Here is a 22,674-nt window from a genome sequence, read left to right on the forward strand (position 1 = left end):
TCCAGCAGTGCTTTATGTGTGCTTTAACTGCAGTGTGCTAACAGCAGTTGGCATTTTACAAAATGCTGGCTCTAGGGATTAATGTTATAAAGGATTCCAAAGCTGTGATTTCAAGCTGCTTTACAATTGTAAGGAACATTGGTCGTAGCACGAGCAGCAAAAGTCACATCCAAACCGATGTGGGGAAGAGAGTATTCAAAATGATGAGATCTTAAGCATCAGTACACAGCAAAGTGCCACATCTAGAGTAATACATGGAAAATGGAGAACTAAAAGCCCTTAACTATTTGCTGAACAATGCACTTGCTGCTTCTTTTCTGACTCAGACATCTTTGTTAGTTTTGGTGTACATACGTATTGCAACCCATGACCTGCACTGATGCCAATAAACTTATGGCAGTAGTTCAACAACTGGGCTAAAGGAAATTAAAGGGTACAGAGATGGCTCTTCCCGAGCAGAGGAAGAGCTCTGCTTTTAGCATGGTGTTCTACCACGCAGGTGTCAGTGGTAGCTTTTGGGTATCTCCCTGTATGTCAAGGGACATCCTTCCCAGAGCACCAGGCAAAGAGAAGCAGTGAAGCAGCAAAATAAGTTGGGATTTCTACCAACGGACCCAAATTTGGTGCGCAAAAGGTACAGTATATACCCATGGAATAGAAATTAAGTGCTAATCTCTAGCTAGTCTGCAACCAACGGAAGGAAAACAAAACATACAAATGACTTGCTGATAATCTGGGTGTACAGTTCTGTGAACGACTGCAAAGAAAAAGAATTACACAGAAATACCAAGTGATGATTCCCACAACCTTCATTTTGTGTTCTCAAGGACTGAAACGTGAAAACAGAACAAGTGGCCCCAGCATGGCTGCAAAATAACTGAATACATCTTTTAGACAGAGGCAGTTGACAGCATAAAAGGGTTGTGACAACATAATAAAGTCACAGCAAAATCATACAATCCCAATAGAATAAGCAGCAAATTTTACATTTAGTATTTCCATCTGGTTTATTTCCTTTTTTCTTCATAACTCAGAATAAAACAGGCTTTCTGCTACATATTCTCCTTTCACTGCTGATTCGAATGAAATAATACAGTGACTCTCATTATAACTTGCTTGGAGCATAATAAAGTAGTCTGGAGACTTGTAAGTGTCCATTCTCAGCCCATGGTGATGAAAATAGAGAATCTATCATGGCTTCTACATACACGCTATTTAGTGTTATTTTGCTTAGGAAATAAAGGAAGGCTTCCTTATGGAAGAAACATTGAAAGAAATGCTATTCCTCATATGAAAAATAGAGAAGCAACAGAGGAACTACTTTTATTTTTGTCCAGTGGGATATTATCTTCAACTTTTCTGTTCACTCTTTGCTTTTGGTCTGCCTCCAACTGATTAAGGGAAATGACTCTATTAATTTCCCACATATCATTTACACAGGCCAGATTTGAGTTATTTATGACCAGAAAAATTTCAACAATGTCATTTCTTTAAAACTTCAGTTTTAGGTGCACTTGTACATCTACATCATAGAATCACAGGCTGGTTTGGGTTGGAAAGGACTTTAAAGCTCATCCAGTTCCAGTCACGAGCAGGGACACCTTTCACTAAACCAAGTTGCTCCAAGGCCTGTCCTGCCTGGTCTTGATGATGCTGTTTATGCATTTCTAGGTACTGGCTGTAAATTTCAATGACAAAGCTGATTGAAAAGAATAAAAACCAACCAAGCAAACAAGCCCCATAAATTAGGTTAATATTTATAAGGCCTGGATAGAAACTCTAAACATAACACTGCCTTTGCTCCTTAACATATGCACCTTCCACATTATGCACATTTCTTCAGTACAGGGTAGCAACTCTCCAACCACAGTCCTCAACAGGGACTTCATTGTTCTGAACTCAAGTGATCTGAAATATGAACTAATTGTCAAAGCCTCGCTCCAGTGGGGTCATAACCTGATTTTCAATCCCCAGTAGCACTTAACTGATGTTTCACAGTAAGGCCATATGCTGAATTCCTTGTGGCTCTTGTATTGACAAGTGAACAAGGTACCTTTGTTATTAGTAGTACATACGAGATCTAGTTTCCCAGAGCAAACAACCTGTGTGCCACAACAATGCCACCTATGATCAGCTATCTGCTATATCATGCTGTGGATTTACCTGCAAGTAAGCCTCAGGTAATCTAAATTGATTCAGTAAATGCTCATAAACATAGAGAAACATTCTTTAAAGCAAGACTTCAAGCTGTCTGATAGATCCTTTAATGCAATTACATTCTTTTCTAAGTTTTCATTTTACCATCTACTAATGAAGCCTATTGACACCTTATTTTTTCTGTCCTCTAATTCTGAATTAATACTATTCTGCAACTCATGGCCACTGTGGCTTAATCCAATGTATCACCTGGATATACGCTTAGTTTACATACAAAAGTAGGGTCAAATGATCCTGTTTAGAACTGAATAAAAACATACATTTAATATATGACCAGAGTAAGAAAGTTCAATTCCTAAGAATATTAACTTAATTTTTTCCATTATCAACAATAAAATGAAACTAAGGTGATATTTTCAGTTTGATGTATTGAAATAAGAATAGATTATAGAACAACAGAATGGTTTGGGCTAGAAAGGACCTTAAGATCACCCAGTTCCAACCCCCTGCAATGAGCAGGGATGCCTCAACCTAGACCATGTCACCCAAGGCTCTGTCCAATCTGGCCTTGAATACTACCAGCACCAGCACCTCAGTACCCTCACAGTAAAGAACTTCTTCCTTATAACAGCAAAGAAACAAAAAAGCATTATTTATACAGAAATATGCAGGTTTTCAGAGTTCAAGTGGTTGGACTGTATGCTGTAAACAGGTGAAATCTGCATTTCTTTCAATATGTTTTGGCAAAGCTTTTAATTTGAGGCTCATTATTAAAATGACAAACTGTCATTCCTTACGTAAATACCCTAATCAATTTCAAGGTATGAATTAAATCTTACTCAAATTTGAAGCTAACCCTATTTCATGTTGCAATGGTTACCAATGAAATGCCTCAAAAAACCTTCACGGATCACTGCTGTCCACTTCACCTTTCCATAAATTTTAATACAGAAAAACACCACTGCAATTGGCATAGGAGATTATTCATCATCATAAGAGTAGATTGTCAAGTACTAACTGTCACCTTATTAAAAATGAGATAGGTCTGAAGTATCCCATATTGAAATGATGAGAACACAATGAATACACGACATAACAGAGCCTTTATACAATGATTTTGCATAGGACTTCTATAAAGTCTACTTGGAAGTTGCTTACAACTGCAGTTCAATACAGTAAGGCCTTGATCTTCTAGTTTCACGTGGGTTTAAGTCTATCATTGTACTCACTTCAATGAAGTGAATGAATCATGGAAAAATAGTAAGGCTAAACAATAATTATTTGCAAAAAGGAGAAAGAAATCATCAGTAAACCTATTCTATGGGAGAATTCACTAACAGCAAGAGCAAGACACAAAGGAGCACCCAGGGGAGCTCTTGTATGAAAGAAGACTCAAGATACTTGCAGAGCTCCAAAAGAGCGAACCAAAAGCAAGATCAGGAGTGATAAAAGACAAAAAGTGCAAATGTCCTAAAGGAAAAATGCTAAATCTTTATATTTTCCCTTCTATGACTTTTAATAGTTCTACATATATACACTTCGATAGTTTCCAAAGTAAATTTCCTGCCATTTTGATGAGAGAAATTCTGCACTTGAACTAGCTTGACAGTAACATTTTTGCATTTTACTTTGCTACAAGAACACAGGCAACGTTCTGCATAGTCACTATATCATTTCCCTGCAGCCTAAAGCTCCTAAAGCTACAAATCAATTCTTTCCAAGAGAAGGATACTTTTCATAGAATCATAGGGTTGGAAAGGACCTTAAGATCATCAAGTTCCAACCCCCCTGCCATGGGCAGGGATACCTCCCTCTAAACCATATCACCCAAGGCCTCATCCAACCTGGCCTTGCACACCGCCAGGGATGGAGCATTCAAACCTCTCTGGACAACCCATTCCAGTGCCTCACCACCCTAACAGGAAAGAATTTCCTCCTTATATCCAATCTAAACTTCCCCTGTTTCAGTTTTAACCCATTACCCCTTGTCCTGTCACTACAGTCCCTAATGAAGAGTCCCTCCCCAGCATCCCTATATGCCCCCTTCAGATACTGGAAGCTGCTCTGAGGTCTCCACGCAGCCTTCTCTTCTCCAGGCTGAACAGCCCCAACTTTCTCAGCCTAGGCATTCTTAGAATTCCCCATGATCGTTACTGAACAGAGGGACTATTCATTGTGATCTTATCACTTACTCGCTCATATTATATATAGTCCAAAGTCTGCTTCAGTGCAAGCAGGTGGAATGCAAGCAATTTCATCTGGTTGCATTTGCCCCTTACAGACCCGATTACAAAGCTGTATGGAATGAGCTTAGAGAAAATACGTGGAATAACTTTCAGTACAGCTACTTTGTGGTCTAAGAGAATCAAAATGAAGCTGCATCAAATTTCTTTCTGAAAGTCAACCAAATACCTCTCTCATCTCTTATATTTGCCATACTTTAAGAGGACAGAAAGAAAGCAAAAGAATTCGTATTTGTTTGTATTATGAGTTATAAAACCACAGCTGAGCTGTAGAACTACAATCAGCTGTTTAGAACTGCTCTGTGAGCTTGTAGTAGCCACTCTAAAACCACTCAGTGTAAGATGGTTTACAACACTTGTCTGGTGTCTCCTCATCCCTATTCTCCACAAGCCTCTAGGACAGTAACAAATGGCATTCCTGGCTTTTGCAGGCTACAGTGTGCTCCAAGGAATTCTGGTTATGAATCAGACAATGCGTATGATTTTTGAAATCAATGTGAATTCTGTCACTTACTGAAGAAGAGCTAGGATTTCATCCAAAGAATGTTACCACAAGCTATTTAACATTACCTGTAATGTAAACTGTGAGTGAAATACGCTCTGCCCAAAGAACCAGAAAACTGTGCAGAAATTCCCTAGTTCATCCCATTTCCAAAATCTGTCTGCTATAAACTCAAGCTCCTTTTTCCCAGTCTCTACAGAAGTTTTGTATTTAAAAACATAAGAAAATAAAAAGGCATGAAAGGCTACCAAGCTGTTTTGCCATGCAAAACCAGGAACATTTCACCAACACTATAGTTGACTGGCTCCAAGTTATCAAAGTGATTCACTTGATGAAGACTGCAAATAGGAGTGACAGGCAGTTTATACAAAGAAGAGAATTCTTCTTGGCTTAAAGCATGTGAACATGAATACATTGACCCACATGCAAAGGGACAGTCAGCATGACTCTTCTAGCTACACGGCCAGTGAGATGAAAGCTGCATTTAAAGTGGTTTAAAGTAGAAGGGAATTACATGCAGAACTAAACTGGGGGTTTTATCAATACAAGAAGTTTGTTGTTGGAAGGAAACAGGGCATGACAAGCATTATATATAAAAAAAAGGCACTAAGCTTTTCAGCTGGCAGTCCAGCAATGCCAGAGCAACTACAACTGGCCTGCAGAAATACTGAATCCCTGCTGCACACAGAGCAACACCCGAGCATCCCCTTCCAGGCACCCAGGGCTTCCCTACCTGCAAAGTCACTGCAGGACCACTACAGCACCAGACCTCATGTGGGTAGCTTAGATCACCAACATGTTTAGGTTCTGCTGCAGATTTAAGGCTGGAGTTATCAGCAGCTCTACAGATGTAGCTTATCTGAATGCACAGGTTATGTGGGATAGTCTTCACCACACCGCAGTCAAAAATGGTGATTTACAATGGAATAGATAACTCCCTACTATGTATAATTAGGATATTTGCTCCTATTCATACCAAGTTCTCTCTGAATTCTGTTGCAAATACTGCCTCATAGTTTGCATATAAAGTTCCTGTTCTTAATATTTATGTGAAGGGTCTTGAAATATCTCTAATTTTTCTATAGGTTTCTAAATGATTCTGGTTATTTTAAGAGGACTACACTACTCATGTAATTTTGTAGGCTACGTTAATATAGATAAATGATATTTCATTAAATTTTATAGGTTTTCCATCAGTCTCTGCAAAGTTTTATAACTTTTTCAATAAGAGAGAATAATAATGTACAGGGGAAAAAAGCCTCTTACACTCTTTGGCATTTCAAACTGCTAACCTTTCTATTCTGTAATAGGCACATGTCTCTGCCAAAGAAAGCCAACATTTCCTCAGCCAAAAGAAGTCAGAATCACTTATGTGCACAATGTATTAAAAAGCAAATATGAGCTGTTATGGGACATGTAATGTATCTTCCAATTGAAAGTCAGAATTAAAATGGTGTTTTATACAAATCACTGTGTAGGCTCATTTTGCCCTTATTTGTGTACGTGTACCCATCTTATTTGAAGTTCTCAAAGACAGAACTGAATAAATGGTATCACAGAATCGTAGAATAGTTAGGGTTGGAAAGGACCTTAAGATCATCCAGTTCCAACCCCCCTGCCATGGGCAGGGACACCTCACACTAAACCATCCCACCCAAGGCTTCGTCCAACCTGGCCTTGAACACTGCCAGGGATGGAGCATTCACAGCCTCTCTGGGCAACCCATTCCCATGCCTCACTACCCTAACAGATGAGTTGGATTCAGATGAGTTGGATTAACATTTTATTTCATTCACTTTTGAAAAGGAAAATGTCTTACACGTGCCCCAATTGTGCTCACCAGAACTTAACAGCAACCTATCCACGTGGCATCCAAGCCAAAGAACCTTTGGCTTTTCCTCAGTGCATTGCTGTTCCCTTCCAGCAGCTCCGTGCCATCCATTCCTATCCATTTCCCCCTGCAATCAGCAGTCTTCACCCATCCATAAAAAGCTCTTTGATTTTATGCCACCAAGAGATGACAATTCAACACTTCTCCCTTTATTAGAAGGGCTGTTAATTCAGGAAGATCTCATTTATGTGAACTGCATCAGATTTTAAGCCAAACAGTAGTAGTCCCCTCATTTCAGCTTCAATCTACCAGGCTGCTGGCCCATTTGAATAGCAGTATGTTCAATGTCTTATGCTTTTCTTGTGTGCTATTGTGTGAGTGAAGAGAATTCCACTCTGTGCCACTCCCACAAATGTTCTCCAGTTAAAAACAGGCAAAGCACAAACACAAAAGTAACAAGGAAAGTAACCAAATGTGCAACTTCACAGTGGAACTGCTCAGGAAAGGACGTGCTCACAGGTCCTAACTGACTTCAGGCATAAAGGAAACATTAAAAATAGAAATAAGGTAGAAATCCTCTGTATTTTATGCGTTTTCTGCTCTCTTTCAATCACAGCAGACTAATACTAGTCCACAGGTGCTTGAAACAGACTTGCAACCTCTAAGATACCTCAGATAGTCTAAAGGATGCAAAAAGCATCTGACAGTAAGAAAAGTATTAGAAAAAAGGCTTCATACATATTCAAAGAAGTTAAATATTCCTTTGCTGTTTCTATTTCTCAGATGTTACAGTTCTTTCTGTTGAGTGAGGCCTACCCTACACTGGAAGATTGATCCATCTTAGCTCTATCAGTTTTGAGTCATTAAAATACAAAGTACACATCCTCTTGGAGGGTAAAGAAATCAACATTTACTAAGATGACTGCTTTCACCTTTGGGCTTGTACTCAATTATACCAGCCAGTTAAATAAATTAAAAACCAACCTTTTCTTACCAAGCAAACTCTGAATTGGACAGAAGTAACTGCATAGATCCATTAATGATAAGCATTTATTCTTAAATAAAGAGAGGTGGTGTTTACCCCAGTGATATTCTCAATCTAACCATCCCTTTATACATCAACTTCTCTGTGAAAAGCAAACCACGGAATCCCAGACTGGTCTGTGTTGGAAGGGACCTTAAAGCTCATCCTGTTCCAACCCCTGCCATGGACAGGGACACCTTCTACTGGACTGGTTGTTCCAAACCCCATCCAGCCTGGCCTTGAACACTACCAGAGATGGAGCAGCAAGGACAAGCCTGAAAACACGTCAGTGTCCAACGTGTCAACGTTTAACACCAGGTAGGGCCAGCAGTGCTGCTGGACATGGGATGCTCAGCCACTGCTCATCCTGCCCAGACTGGCCAGGCCAAGCAGCATGATGATACAAGGGCTGCCTCTCATGTGGGTACCCAGGCACAGCTGCTCCTCCAGTGATGCCGACATCTCAGCACTGCTGCATCACTGCTGGCACTCACCCAAGTAAGCAGGAGGGAGGCACTTCAAGCAGAGCTCCTGATGCTGCACTCACACCGCCAGTTGCAGGACAGACATCGCGTAACACAGCAAGAACTGATGGTGCCATTCTATCAGTCCTACTCCCTGTAAAGAGCCAGTTCCTTCTCCTAAGGACTGAACTGACTCACCCTGTACTGCAGGGCACAGCAAAGTCATCACATCAGAATAACTTGTACAGAGCATACAGGAAAGGGAAGAAGAAGGGAAATTAATTACTCTGCCTCCCTGAAGTCAAGTACTTCTGCCCACACACACCTGCAACCCACATGCTGCAGTACCTCATCCTCTCTCTCCAAGGAACGCTATCAGTTGATCCAGTGCCTGTTACTGCTTAGGCTGAGGCCAACCCTCAGAAACAGGGGATTCATTATCCGTCATATTTGCCATTTGCACACAACTAATTCTTAATGCAAACCTGTGAACTGATCTGCTAGCAAATGCCATTCTATCATACCAGCCCTCTTAGTTTCACATGTTCCTATTGATTTCTAAGTAAGTCAACAATGCTTTAACAAGGCACAGTTTGTGCCTTAAGGAGAGGTTAAAGTCTAAAGCCCGCAAGCGAAGTGCTAAATTCAGGACAATGATGTACTTCTAGTGCTCCATGATAAATACTGTTATAAATCTCAGCATAATGTTGATAAATACCTGTGTCTGTACCATCACATCATCATACAGCACTAGATCATCACGACTGGTTACTTTGTGACACCAGCTAACCTAGAAACCAAATCCTCCAGTGCTGTCTCTGCAGTTACTTCCCATCTTGCGGATTAAAACAAGCGAAACACCACCCACTCAAAACAAAACAGAATCCAGTCAAAGTACTGCAAAGACCAGTTACTTGCCTGCTCATTTTGCCAAAATCTTCTAGAAAATCAGAATTCCCTTGTGCTGTATTGCAAACAAGTAACATGCTATGAACGGGCTAAATGAATGCTCTATGGCAGGGGAAGAAGACAGTAAGAGCCTTGCAACAAATGGTTTCAGTGCCCCATCGTATATACGGTTTTCCAGTTATGATTGAAAGCAGAGACAAGTCAAAAGGAATGATAATATTGTTTCTGCTTGACAGACATTTCCAACCAGACACCAAACTACTGTGAAACAATGCCTGCTGACAGATTTTTTAGCCAAGAACAAAACAGCCCCTTTCCAGCAGACCACCCAGGCTAGTACATAAAATCCCAGTACACACTCCCTGATCAGTACACACTTGCAGATGAGATCCATTTTGTAAGCCATGTTTCTATGGCTTAAATTGCAGAAAATAAATAATCAGATTCATTGGCCCCAATTATAAAACTCAAGCTTATTTAGAGCAGAGCTGGGCCTTGTGCTGTTATTAGCATAAGTGCATGTGTAAGAGCTCACACAACTCCATGTGCACGATGGGGAAGTGGTACTGTGCTCACTACTTGTGTTACTTGTAACCCTAACTACCACATACTGGCAATAGCCTCTTGTTACAAGCCAGCCTCAGCTTCCAGCACTGGTCATAGAATAGAATCATAGAATAGTTAGGGTTGGAAAGGACCTTAAGATCATCAAGTTCCAACCCCCTGCCACGGGCAGGGACACCTCATATTAAACCAGAGGAGATTCATCATCCATCATATTTGCCATTTGCACACAACTAACTCTTAATGCAAACCTGTGAACTGATCTACTAGCAATGTCACTCTATCATACCAGCCCTCTTAGTTTCACATATTACTCTTGATTTTTAAGTCAACCTTGAACACTGGCAGGGATGGAGCACTCACAGCTTCTGTGGGCAACCCATTCCAGTGCCTCACCACCCTAACAGGAAAGAATATCCTCATATCCAATCTAAACTTCCCCTGTTTAAGTTTTATCCCATTACCTACCCCTTGTCCTATCACTACAGTTCCTAATGAAGAGTGCATCCCCAGCATCCCTAGATGCCCCCTTCAGATAATGGAAGCTGCTCTGAGGTCTCCATAGAGCCTTCTTTTCTCCAGGCTGAACGGCCCCAACTTTCTCAGCCTATCTCCATACAGGAGGTGCTCCAGTCCCCTGATCATCCTCGTGGCCTCCTCTGGACTTGTTCCAACAGTTCCATGTCCTTTTTATGTTGAGGACACCAGAACTGCACACAATACTCCAAGTGAGGTCTCAAGAGAGCAGAATAAAGGGGCAGGATCACCTCCTTCAACCTGCTGGTCACACTCCTTTTGATGCAGCCCAGGATACAGTTGGCTTTCTGGGCTGCGAGCCCACACTGAAGCTGGCTCATGTTCATTTTCTCATGGACCAGCACCCCCAAGTCCTTCTCTGCAGGGCTGCTCCGAATCTCTTCTCTGCCCAGCCTGCAGAGGTGCCTGGGACTGCTCCAACCCGTTTGTAGGACCCTGCACTTGGCATGCAGCCTTCCTGACTCTAATTTAGGTCCAGTCACTTCTGTGCTTGCCATATAAACGGAAGAAGCAAAAGCAGCCTCACTCTCTCCTGGTAGTACTTGAATATGCCCATGTAGAGAAGTAGAATGCACAGAAAGAGGCACTCTAGGTAAATTTAACTGCATTTTCTTTGTCTTTAGAAAACAGAAAATAATTTTAAAACACACTGCTGTTTATAGGAGGAAGGGGAAAGTATCTGCAGATTCGGTCTAATCAATTTGCTCCCTTATGTGGGTATATCCTAAAGCAATGCTCACACTCCCAAACCTCCAGATCCCTAACACAATAAGGGATGCCAGTTGATAAGCACCCAGAAGAACATCCCAGTACAAGAAAGTAAACACTTCTTTTTATTAATCTTAAAATATATCTACAAGTGAAGCTTTTTAGGGATGGTGAAAAGCTTCTAAAAAAGCACTCAGTTTTACATGTATTTAGTCATTCTGTAAAGCTCAGCTGATAAGCTCCTGTTAATTATAATGCTTTCTCTGTGTGCTTTTCATCTGAAGTTCTAGAATTGCTTGGAAAATCTTAATTAGGTCTCCAAACACCACAGTGAGGAAGGAATCTTCTCTTTGCACACAAGACAAGGCGCAGACAGCTTACGTGATTTGCCAAAGGTCACCAAAAGGCTCTGGTCCTAAATGGCACTGGGCAGGCAGCAGCGGAGCTGTCTTCTCCCACGCTCTCATCCCTAGTCACATCTCAACCACAACATCACATAATTCTGTCCCTCACATAAATACCTTATTCCTTCTTTGATTTCCAGTCCCAGACTGAGATGGTGCCTATGGAGACTGCAGAGTTTTTCCATGGAAGTTATGCTTTGAGTTTGAGACGGGTGAATTTCTCTTTAACCTGCACTGGTTTACACAGACACAACTGCTCGTTAAAGCTAAAGCAAGCTCTGGCTGGTACAATGTGCCTGGAAGGCTGGAATATAGTATCAAAGCTTTAAAATCTCATTTTCAACCCTGCCTGATTATTTGAAACACTACTATAAAACTACAGTGGATAAAATCTCCTCTGAAGCTGATTAAATCTTTACTGGTGTAATGGAAGAGTAGCAAACCATCAATTTACATTTTTCTATGGATATTTACTTCTACTGCAGCTTTCAGTTCTGCAATGGAGCGTATTGTCTGCCAACTTCCTCTAACTTAAGTCCAAAACTTCCATTTCTCACTGCCAACTGTCTGCTTCAACAAATCATACTCATAAACGCTAAAACATGCTTTCATTTGCTTAAAATCAAGGCAGTGATTCAATTTAAGAGGATTTATGACAGCTGTAATAAAAAAGTGAGGTGAGGTGATGAGATGACAAAGTCGTAAAAGAGAAGCTTTATCCCATTAAAAAAAAAGACAGAAATGATAAGGCCAAAGATGACCAACTCTTTTAATTGCTGCTTAAATACATTCAGCTTCCTTTCCAACCCTGTATCAATGTGTCTTGCGGGGTATTTGATGAACACACACTGCGCACCCTTAACTACAACTGCAGACACCTCAGAAATCCCTACTCCTCAGTGGGGATCAGCATATACAGAATGTAACTTGTGTACTCACCAAGAGCATGTCCTGCTGACAGCAAACCTGAGATGGAAGTGCACTGCTCTCCTGAAAAGCTGGCATTTCCCACAGTGCCTGACTGACAGCTCAGCTTTGGGGGGTGAGGGTGGAGGTGAAAATCAATTTCACACTGTCAGTATATATTCAACCAGCTTTAAACGTTACTTAAACCAAAGCAAAGCATGAGTAATCCATGCTTACCAGAAAGGTAAAGGTAGTGAAACTGGTGTATCCAAGATACTAGTCATTCATTAGGCTGCAAGAAGGTTCATTTTTGAACAGGTAACAGACCACTAACAAATTATTCCCCTTCCTTTCATGTTTGGTCACTGTTTAGGCTGCTCATTTAATCACTCCTTGACAAGATACACTTCCATTCACATTAGAGATCATTCTGTTGCTTCACACTATTCATTAATTTGAAACTCTTACATTTGGAAGCTTCATTTCCCACTCAAAACAGTCCTTGGTGACATGCAGACTTTTAAAGAGTTGTCAAACAGAATGACACACGGCTCTGAAATGTGAACAAAGCAATAAAAGCTTTTAGAAAAAAACAAACCAGCCTTGCAAATAGTATTTGGAAGTTGTAACTGTGGGCATCGCCAGCACTAACAGAAAAGAAAAGAAAAAGCCTTTGAATGAAAGAAAACTTGAACGCAGGCTTGCAAGAAGCTTGATGTGCAGTACTTCTATCAACAAAGGTTGCAAATAGCCCCCTCAGTACATAATTGATGAAATAATAAGTTGACAAGCTCAACATGAGCTGGCAGTGTGCACGTGCAGCCCAGAAAGCCAACCATGTCCTGGGCTGCACCAAAAGTAGTGTGACCAGCAGGCTGAGGAAAGGGATTCTGCCCCTCCACTCTGCTCTCCCAAGGCCTCACCTGAGGTCCTGTATACAGTTCTGGGGCCCCAACACAACAGGGACATGGATATCCTTGAGCAAGTCCAGAGGAGGCCCCGGAGATGCTGGAGCAGCTCTGGAAACAGGCTGAGAGCTGGGCTGGTTCAGCCTGGAGAAGAGAAGGCTCCTGAAGGGGAGACCTTAGAGCAGCTCCAGTGCTTAAAGGGGCTACAAGAAACCTGGAGAGGGCTTTGGACAAGAGCCTGCAGGGACAGGACAGGGGGAATGGCTTTAATCTGACAGAGGGGAAACTGAGATGAGATCTTAAGCAGTTCTGCTCTGTGAGGGTGCTGAGGCGCTGGCTCAGGGTGCCCAGAGAAGCTGTGGCTGCCCCATCCCTGGCAGTGCTCAAGGCCAGGTTGGACACAGGGGCTTGGAGCAAGTTGCTCTAGTGGAAGGGGTCCCTGCCCATGGCAGGGGTTGGAGCTGGATGAGCTTTAAGGTCCCTTCCAACCCAAACCATTCCATGATTCTATAATAAAATTTACTTAACACCTTTCTCACACAAGCCCCATTGATAAAAAACCCGACGGAGAAGTGAAAACCAAAGATCTAAAGATCTAAAACCAAAGACCTAAAACCAAAACAAATAAAAACATGGTCACCCCAGTACTTTCACGTACCAGCAGTGAGAAAACTGGAGTTGTAACACCACCCCTCTCCTGTTATTGAGGAGAAAGGCTGCTGCCAGCCCCCAAAATGATATGCATACCAAGAGAGAACATGTCCCTTGAAAATAGTGGCAGGACAAGGGGTAATGGGTTCAAACTTAAACAGGGGAAGTTTAGACTGGACATAAGGAAGAAGTTCTTTACTGTGAGGGTGGTGAGGCACTGGAATGGGTTGCCCAGGGAGGTTGTGAATGCTCCATCCCTGGCAGTGTTCAAGGCCAGGTTGGACAGAGCCTTGGGTGACATGGTTTAGTGTGAGGTTCCCCTGCTCATAGCAGGGGGGTTGGAACTGGATGATCTTAAGGTCCTTTCCAACCCAAACCATTCTGCGATTCTATGATATTTCAATTTACTGCTGTGCTTAGTAATAAGCCCAATTTGAAAAACTAAAGAAAAATAAAGCAATGCTGTGAGCCTATGAGTGTGGGTTTGGTTCCAAAGGGCCCTGCAAGCTGAAGAAATGTATTAAAAGTAATCTAGTCTTATAGCCCTCAGGCTTGGGAACAGCTCTCGTGAGTGTACATGGCTACATCATCCAAAACAAATCAGTCAATACTTGGAAAACACCCAGGACACCCCAGTTCCCTGAATCCACTCGCAGAACCAGGCAGAGCCCCCTGTTTACAGCTCTTCTGATCACAGGGAAGCTGCAGATTGGCTGCGGTAATTTTACATCGTGGTTTTTAATTAAATCTTTCTGGCTCCTCAGAACCCAATTTTCTCTTCATAATATGAATCTTTATTGGCTGGCTGTAAATAGAACATGGATTCATTTCCATATAAAGAGATCTAAATATACTACCCCTCACTAATGCAAAAGAAACAGGAAACCTCATGTCAACTGGCATGATCTCTCACAAACTTTACACATGCAACCACAGAAATCATTCATACAGCTCATGCTGCTACCAGTCAGCCCCTTTGAACAACACACATGCGCTAGTGAGGGGTACCACTGATATTTCAGTCCAGCTCTTCACAGCTAAAGAAACACCTCATTAAATGGAATGAAAAGGAGGAGTATCAGGCTGGAAAACAATGGCTCTTGAGTTCCCAGGTTTACTTCAACACGACTGGCATTTTGCCCCAGATTTGAGCTGAAATCACAAGTCATGCTGGGGAGTGCCAGGGACAGCAGCAGAACTTCCCACTGTGCGTACATGGAGCACAAAACCTGAGCCAAGTGAAGACTATTGCGTTTTTACAGGGGATTTCAAGCTTCAGGGTAGCTTCATGGCTCTTTTCAGTCATTAGTATTGCAGTAACAGGGTTTTCCCTCAGGTCTCTCTAACAAATTCAAGTTGTGCATTGGGATTTGTATCCCAAATGGACAAAATAAACAACTAAAATCTCAACAGACAAAAGGTTATGTCTTACCCTGGATCAGGTTAGGTGGACAATCCAGTGGGGTGTCTGTGCTCAGGTTACTACTGTTACATGTAAGTTATCACCATTTCGAATATACTGGTTACACTGCAACAAACATCACAAATTTAAGCTGTAGTGTCACAAGAGTTAAGGAAAACATCTGTGAACTTTTAGAAACTATGCTTTTTAACATGTAAGCAGGCACTGTTCATTCTGCATACTGTCTAATGCACACATCTTTGCCAGGGAAAAATCCTTTTTCTTTAGCTATATAAAAAAGTTTATCACTCAATCTACTAAACTACTTTTTTTGTTTAATGAAAAATGTATTTTTAGCAATAAAATACGAAGAAATCATTGCCTTTAGAAGTTAAAACAGCAACAAGTAATTGTATTTACCTTTCATAGCATCTACAATTAACATTTAAGCTAAATAGCAGAAAGTCTTGCAAATATTGTATTCAAAAAGTATTCTAACAACAAATAAGGGAAGGCTGGTTTCATTTCCAGGCATTGCCTGTTAACAGCTTGCGAGCTAAATAGCTATTGTACTAAGAGCAGTTAGATACTGAATGGTTCTACAAATGTAGGATTTGTTTAACCAGGAGCTGACAGCTTCTCAAAATCTCACCAGTTACCTGTTCTGTTTTGACAAATCTCATGTCTTGACTAGCAAAGCCCAAGTCATACGAGAATTAGCTTATGATTCTGATACCCAGTCACTGTAGCAGGGACGCAGGAAGGATAATGCTCAGTTTTAATTATTGTATAGTATCACAAAAGAAAAAAATAGTTACTTTTTTTACAGTAACAAGTTATTTAACAGCCAGTCAAGTGAAAGCCAGAGAGCTTCAAGACAGGTAAGTTTTCTTGTGTGGGGAATCACTGCAGGCAGCTAATTTACAGAGGATGAGTTGTACGTGTACCACTACAAGAGCTCAGTGAGCCTTTGGGTATTCATTAGCAGCTTTAAAAGGTGAACCACTGCCTGTCCCCTGAATCAGGCCAATACGATAGCCCTTGCTGCAATGATTTCACCCCTTCATGAAAACCAAACCCGCTTGGGAGGGAAGGGAGAGAAAAAGGATTAAAATCAGTTTGAAATCTGATCTGCTGCTCATTTAAGACAGGCGTAGGATAAAGGTTGGTTTTTAAGATTATCAAACTATGCTCTGGTAAAGTTGGGTAGGTAACCTCCACGTTGATAACATGCAACAGAGGCTGTTCTGATATATTCTTCCATATACAAATGTTTAGAGGGAATCACAAAGCCCATCTTGCTGCCTGCTAGGTTCTGCATGAAAGCAGAAGTCTAGAGAGCTGCTCCTGCTCTTGCTAGAGCCTCATACAAAAATGGAAGCTGGCAGCTGCAACCCTGTGAAGCAGTTGATTTACCTCTGCTTCAGGCACTGTGCCAGCAGGAACCATGCTCTCAGGTCAAGGCTGTGGGAATATGCAACCATGAAGTGGGAAAAATAGAGATTAAGGGTATAAACTCCTAGGCTATGAATGGGAACATATGTAGTATGAAGATGAATTTATCATAGTGATATATGATCACCAAGTCTTTCTTTCTGAAGAAAATTCAAGTTGCGATCTGCTATAGTTCCCCACATTTTAGGGAGAAGACTCTGCGTCTTGTTTTTGTGTGCTGAGCATCTCAACCACTGCATCCAGCCATATGAAAGCTTTTATCAAGTCTGTAACCACAGCTGTCTTCCAGTCCACCTCATTGATAGACTCTGCAAAACACTGATGTGTATACATAAAATGTGATCAATTATGCTAAACCAGAAAATAATACCAGCCTCACCAGTCCTCAGGTTATTTGCTAACAATCAAAGTCAAATATGTCAGGAAATTTGTCATATTTCTTTTATTTCCTTTCCTTCCAAATGAAATCAGAACACAGGTGACCCTATTTCCTTGTCACACCCAATGGAATTCTCAATAGTGATATTACTTAGGTTTTGTACAGGCACTGAACTAAAAGCTGTCAGCAAACTCAGTTGTGTTACGTGAGTTTTACAATCCAAGTAAACTTCAACCTATCACAGACTACTTCAGAGACATGACTTTTAGGAAGGCTTCTAAAACAAGCACCAAATCAAACAAGGGTTTTTTCAATGAGTTTACTACCCAGCACTTTGTTACTCAGAAATGTTTCTTCCTTCCCCTAAGATCCTTTGACAGAAAGCAGATGATTTCATTCACTGTGATTTGCAAAGAAACTCAATGAGGGCAGCATTCCAGATTGCCTTCCGGACACAACATGACATCCCCATCACCCCCAGAGGAAACACATGCTGATGTTGAAATTCCTACTGGAACATGTGCTCCCTCTTCACTTGGAAAAATCTCACAAGCCAAAGAGCCTCAGCTGCTGTTTGATAACACATGCCAAACACAGACAATGTCTTTGACATCATTCAACCTCCAACAGGAGAAACTCTTTAGATAACCACAAATAACAGTTGTAAGTAGTGAAACTGTAGTTGTTTTAAGTAGCAAAATTTCTTAAAACACTCACATGAATAGCTCTTGAACTGCCCCAAACTGCTCCTCTTCGCTTCTTCCCCCTAAAAGACGATCAGCAATACCCACTCCCACCCCCTCCATACCTGCCATGCTCTTAGTATCTGCAGGCAAAGTAATAGCACAGAATATTGTGTTCTGAAAGTAAAGTATATGCTTACACCTTGAGTCCGCTGGGACAGTACTAAAGGGACTGAATTTATTACCTACTCCCCCCTCTAGAGACTTACAATACAAGCAGATTGGTGGAATGTCCTGTTTTTCCCCATGGATCATCTCCTACAGCAAAGATCAAATGAGATGAAAAAGTTGCCTTACAGAATAACTATCAGCAAATTTCAAAGGACTGGAAACACAAAGTGGATTAGAACATGACCCTACAAAAAGGAGGTCTGGGGTTTAATCTCTGATCTGACAAAGTCTGGCTACATATCCTTGAACAATACACTTACCCTTTGTGCTGTACCATGTGTATATCACGAGATAATGCCACCTCATGAGACTGTTTTGAGGTTTAATTAATTATTGCTCACAAAGGGCTTCAACTTCCTCAGCTGTAAGGCACTATTTGAAGTATTAGCATCATCCATAATGTAGACTTGTAGCTTATGGCCCTTAGCAGTCAATGCTAGCAAATAAAGCCAGACTATGTTATGTATGTAAAACCTGTGGTGCCACTGCATACAATCATATGAGAGAGTGCATGAATTATTTAGAATAAGCCTCAGGCTCTGTGACAAAGGGACCTATTTGACTTTGCCACACAGGTAAAGTCTCCTTAACTAAATGCTGCAATAAATCTATATAGCAGGAATATTCTTCTTTTAAGCACCAGACAACAATTTAAGAGCTTTCAATACTCCTGACAAAGCCCTTGCCTGAAAAATCAGAGTTGGTAAAGATCCATAAGTACAAGTGGAGGTTTAGCCTCTAGGAGAAAGGGGCTAGCAGCTCTAATATAACAGGAGTGTCAGCTCTGTGCTGGAGGCACAGGTGGCTGTATAACATGCTGTTCTCTTCTGGGGTTGCCATCTTTCTCCTACAAAGAAAGGCTTCTGGCAGTAGATGGCAAAGAGGTGGAGCTGCTCCCACAGTAGCTCCAATCAACCTTTGGGACTGTATTTTCTCATCAAAATGAGGCAGCCCTTACTCTGATTTCACAAATTGTTGATCGGGAAGCTAGGGACCAGGTTAGGAAAGCTAAGGCCCAGTTAGAATTAAACTTGGCTAGGGATATTAAGGATAACAGGAAGGGATTCTACAGGTACAAAGCAAACAAAAAACAGATTAGGGAGAACGTAGGCCCCCTCAGGAAGCTCTCGGGTGAACTAGCTACACAGGATTTAGAGAAGGCTGAGGTTCTGAATGACTTCTTTGCCTCGGTCTTCTCTATCAAAGGCTCTGACCGCACCATCCAAGTCTTGGAAGGCAGACGCAGGGACTGTGAGAATGGAGACCTTGGGCCCACTGTAGGAGAGGAACTGGTTCAAGACCATCTTAAAAATCTGAACGTGCACAAGTCCATGGGTCCTGATGAAATCCATCCACGGGTCCTGAAGGAGCTGGCGAATGAAGTTGCTAAGCCGCTGGCCATCATATTTGAAAAATCATGGCAGTCAGGTGAAGTTCCCGATGACTGGAAAAAGGGAAATATAACCCCCATTTTCAAGAAGGGGAAAATGGATGAGCCGGGGAATTACAGACCAGTCAGTCTCACCTCTGTGCCTGGCAAAATCTTGGAGCAGATTTTCAAGGCTAGGTTGGACGAGGCCTTGGGTGTCATGGTTTAGTGTGAGGTGTCCCTGCCCATGGCAGGGGGGTTGGAACTGGATGATCTTAAGGTCCTTTCCAACCCAAACCATTCTATGATTCTAAAACAAGGGCTTTATTCTGAGCTACTGTAATTACATCATCTGACAATCTCATCTACATAATCCTTTCTAGATTACACAAGTGAAGGTATCAAGGCAATCACTACCACAATCACTACCTACCTTGCTACCCTTTGAGGTCGGACTGCAGTGGAACATGATCACCATTCATCCCATATATCCAGTGCTTCACTGCACCTCTGCAGTACACAGTGTTGCTTCCTCATGTAACTTGAACATCTATCTAAAGCATCATTTGTCCACAGCTCAAACCATCACGCCAGGAGAAGGAATGCTGCCCAAAGCTCTTGGAGTGAATCCCTCGCATGATTCAGCTACTGCTCTGCTTATTTACATGGATGGGAAGGACATAGCAGTGATTGGAAAATTAATATTCACTCCACTTTTAGCACTGCAGCTAAAAACCTCAGTACTGAGCACACTATTTGATAAATTCTCCCAGTTCTGTTAGTGTGTCTCAAGTTTCAGAAAAGCAAACAAGAACGTTAGACTAAAAAATGTTTATCTCATTCAGTATTATATTCCAGGAGAAAGTGAATTATTTTCAGTTCAGCTTTTGTTATGAGCAAAGTCTGCCTTCAATGCAAAAATACAACTAAAAATGTTAGCTGTGATCATCAGGGATTCATTCCTTCCCACATACACATAACAGTTTAACACTGCACCCTATCAGTATGCAAACAACTGCTTTTCCACTTCACTCCAGATACAAAAGAATGAAAGACCAGTTAATTTTAAATTTGCTTTAAAGAAACCAGTATCAATCATCAAAATTGATAAGGATTCTTAACTATTTTACTTTGCTCTTGCACAGGAACGTGATAATCAGCATACACCGAGACTTACTGAGAGGCAAGGCTTTTAAACTATCACTGAAGAGCTTGGGTTGGAAGGGACCCTAAAGCTCATCCAGTTCTAACCCCATGCCACAGGCAGGGACACCTTCCACTAGAGCAGGTTGCTCCAAGCCCCATCCAATCTGGCCTCGAACACTGCCGGGGATGGGGCAGAGGAACAAGAGAAGCTAGTGTCTCTGTAGCAGGGTGTGGGTACACACTGGGAAAGGTCATACACCCATGTGCTATATTCTCATAGCATCCTGGAGGCTGTAGAATATCAGCAGATCACCTGTAACTTCTCTTTACTTCAGTCATTTATAATGTAGTGATGAATGACCAAGAATGAGGTCTCACTTTTAGACAGGAAGGTTTGCACAAATACAATGCTAGTATGAGAAAACAAAGTAAAATTTGTTAGCTTACGAACAGGTTGGTCTACTCCTTGTATCCCAGCTGGGATATTATGATGCAGAGAGACTGACAGCTACATGGGTGAACAACTAGGTGGTTGGGCTCAGTAGCTCTTGCAGAACAGATCTGGGGTTCCTGGCAGCAAACAGCAAGCAAAGCACAAGTCAGCAACATGCTCTGGCAGGAGAGAGCATCAACAGCATTTTGGGCACAGCAAAGAGGTCCTACTTGGCACCTGGTAGACCACATCTGGGATAACATCCAGCTTGGGGATCCCTAGTACAAGAAAGACTTTGATTAACTGCAGCAAGTCCAGTAGAGGCCACAAGGCCACCAGGGACTTTAGCACTTGCCCTGTAGGAAGAAATTATAGGACTAGGCTTTGCTTGCGCTGGAGAAAGGATGGCTTCAGGGGACACTCAAGAGCTGCTTCACTAGTACCTATGATGGTCTTATCAAGGAGATGGGCCAGGCTCTTCACAGTGGTGCAAGCTGAGAGAAGGACAGTAAGCATGAACTGAAAGCAGACAGCCTTCCCTTTCTGTTCTCACTTCTACTCTGGCACCACAAGTAAGGCAGTGCAGGCTAGAGGAGGGTAAGGAACATGGGGTGGGAATGAAGGCGCTGTGGAGTTGAATGCAGTTCGGCACTTAAGAGCAGTAGAACTGAGCTTTCCCCAGCTCCTACAGCTACCTGAGGCTGAGGAAAAGGCTTCAGCAGACCCACTGCAATAAACTGACAACTAGCAGAACTAGAGTGAAAGCTTCCTTCAGTGGCAGCAAAGTGAGAGAGACACATCTGTGCTGGGTAATTCCATTAATGACAGACTTATATAAGAAAAAAGTATTAATTTTTGAGGCTTAAAAGAAATTGTAATCTACAAAGGTCAATAAGCGATGCAGGACTGCAAACTATATAAAGGCCAAAGAGACTATTGTGTCATCACTGAAAGTTGGGTGCTCTGTAACCTTTAGAATGCTTTCAACAGCGAGTAATCATGACCTTTCTCATCAAAAAAGTGAGATCAAGTTCTTAATCCATTCTGAAGAGCATGACAGAGCTCTGGCCCCCCCTTATCATCACAATATTTATGCAGGCCATAGGCAAGTGAATAGTATCAGATGATATTTTGATGTGTGAAGATAAAGACCAAATGGAGGCTTTAGCAGATACTGTCATTAGAGAACAGAGCTGCGTTGTTATGCACTTTCAGCTTAGTTTTCCGTTAAGGTTTTATCTGCTTGTTTTGAGACAAGAAGGAACAGAGCCTTTTTCAGCTATTCTAAAATTAAAACAAATGCCTACTATTTCCCACTGTTAACTATAAAAACCATAAAGTGTTAATTTATGTGATAATATAATGTCGAACAAAATTCAGCAGATATACACTGCATCACTTCGAAATGGGTAAGTTTTTTAGCACACTGGACAACTACAAAAGCAACTACTTGAACTGAACCAGTAACACAAGTGAAAAAACGATTCTGTGTGGATCCTGGACCACAATACCTGTGGTACCTGTAGAAATGAAGGACTACAAATCCCCTTAACTGCAGAGTTCGCTTTACAGAAAGGCTGGAACATTACTTCAACACAGCTGAATTGTCTCCCCTGTGCACCAGGAGCCTATAAGCTGTGTGCCTAAGCTAAGCTACATGTCCAGCTCTCTCTAATCAATGCAAAATGTTACACAGCTCTGGAGGACAGGTTCTGCCATCCCAGGATGTTTGTCTAAGACAGATGACTCATTCCCCCAAAGGTGTTTT

The 22,674-nt window shown here is 41.7% G+C and overlaps 1 protein-coding gene across 11 annotated transcripts in view; it reads right to left on the minus strand.

The window, feature by feature from the left end:
• PLCB4 (phospholipase C beta 4) overlaps positions 1-22,674 on the minus strand; it is a 199,046-nt gene that overhangs the window by 132,954 nt on the left and 43,418 nt on the right. For 2 of the 11 annotated variants that reach the window (XM_061364787.1, XM_061364791.1), the window contains exon 1: positions 12,283-12,468. The exons of the other annotated variants lie outside the window; for them this stretch is intronic. The gene's annotated coding sequence lies outside the window, so the exon portion shown is untranslated. Of the gene's footprint in view, positions 1-12,282; positions 12,469-22,674 lie in introns of those variants that run through there. 11 annotated transcript variants of the gene reach the window in all.

This window comes from Neopsephotus bourkii, unplaced genomic scaffold, assembly GCF_033783945.1.
Source record: "Neopsephotus bourkii isolate Nb327-2 ecotype Australia unplaced genomic scaffold, CSIRO-AGI_Nbou_v1 NB_1250, whole genome shotgun sequence".
NCBI classification, from domain to species: domain Eukaryota; kingdom Metazoa; phylum Chordata; class Aves; order Psittaciformes; family Psittacidae; genus Neopsephotus; species Neopsephotus bourkii.